The sequence below is a fragment of the Elephantulus edwardii genome, unplaced genomic scaffold (genome assembly GCF_000299155.1).
Source record: "Elephantulus edwardii isolate Elephantulus edwardi_28Jun2011 unplaced genomic scaffold, EleEdw1.0 scaffold00071, whole genome shotgun sequence".
Taxonomy (NCBI): Eukaryota; Metazoa; Chordata; class Mammalia; order Macroscelidea; family Macroscelididae; genus Elephantulus; species Elephantulus edwardii.
In genome coordinates, this window is record NW_006399821.1 from 12,339,609 (window position 1) to 12,340,910 (window position 1,302).

Consider the following 1,302-nt stretch of genomic DNA (forward strand, 5'->3'; position numbering starts at 1 on the left):
TATATATTTGTTTCACTTGTTTTTGCTTTCTAAAAATTGCTATTTGTATGCTTTTCCCCCAGTGAAGTAGGGCCACATGTCAAGTCAATAAAAACCCAATAGAAATGTCCTCTCCAATATGGAGTTTGACCAATGTTTGGCTTCCCAACCTGCTTGATATGGCTGAAAACACTCAGAGGGCAATTTGAGTTCTTCCAGTTGATTTTCTCTCCTTGCTTTAAGACCAATTGTTGTGCTCACCAATACCAGTACTACAGGAAATGCAAAATTTCCATCTCAAAGGCAGGCTTCCATGTGTCCAGCCCAATATTACATAAAATATTCTGAATTTTTAAAATGTAAAGAGTCCTTGCAAAGAAAGCAGAGAGAGATCAAGGATGTGAAATAGAGCAATGACAGAGAGAGGAAGTCATTAACAGACCCAGGACAACACATCCTCTGTCTCCATAGCCCTCTCCTAATGTCTGCTTCTGTCTAACCTATAACATTCAGACATGTCACTTTTTTTAAAAAGAAATGAAGAAATAACCTCCATGTAAAGCCTGTGTCTCCCTGTGTTAGCATTTGAATGTATCCTTCCAAAAAGACATGTTGAAGTTCTACCCTTGGTATTTGTGAAGGTGACGTTGCTTGGACATAATCTTTGCCAGTGCAGTCATTTAAGCTAACATAAGATTATATTGAGGCTGTTGACTATAACTCATAGTAACCCTATGAATAATATCTCTGAACCTTGCCCTATTCTGAGCCAACTTCACACCATCTTTAAACCCCTGTACTCATTGCCACAGCCACTGTGTCAATCCATCTCAGCCATGGTCTTCCTCTCCTGTGATGACCCTCCATTCTTCCAAACATCAAGTCCTTCATCGAGGGACTTCAGTCTATCCTGGCAACATGTCCAAAGTATGTGAGACGGAGCTTCAAAATCCTTTCAAAATCCTTGCCTCCAAGGAACAAACTGATTTCACCCTCTCTAGGACAGACCTACTTATTCTCTTCGCAGTCCACGGTATGTTTAATACTCTTTTCCAGCACCACAACTCAAAAGTAGGGTGGGTACTAATCCTAACTTTGTGGTTTTATGAAAAAAGAAGAGGGCCTTGTGAAAATGCAACTCTATGATAAGAATGCCTGGGGCCACCATTAGCTGGAAGAAAGTCTTTCCCTAAAGCCTTTGGTGGGAGTATGGTCCTGCAGATAATCTGAAATTGGGCTCAGGTTTTGAGACAATTCTTGGTTCTTAGAAGGCACCCACTTGCTGATACTATGCTATAGCAGCCCTAGAAAATGAATATGCCC

The 1,302-nt window shown here is 40.8% G+C and overlaps 1 protein-coding gene across 1 annotated transcript in view; it reads right to left on the minus strand.

Annotated features, from left to right (window-relative positions):
• Window positions 1-1,302, minus strand: part of F13A1 (coagulation factor XIII, A1 polypeptide) — a 302,545-nt gene that overhangs the window by 50,865 nt on the left and 250,378 nt on the right. The window lies entirely within an intron of this gene.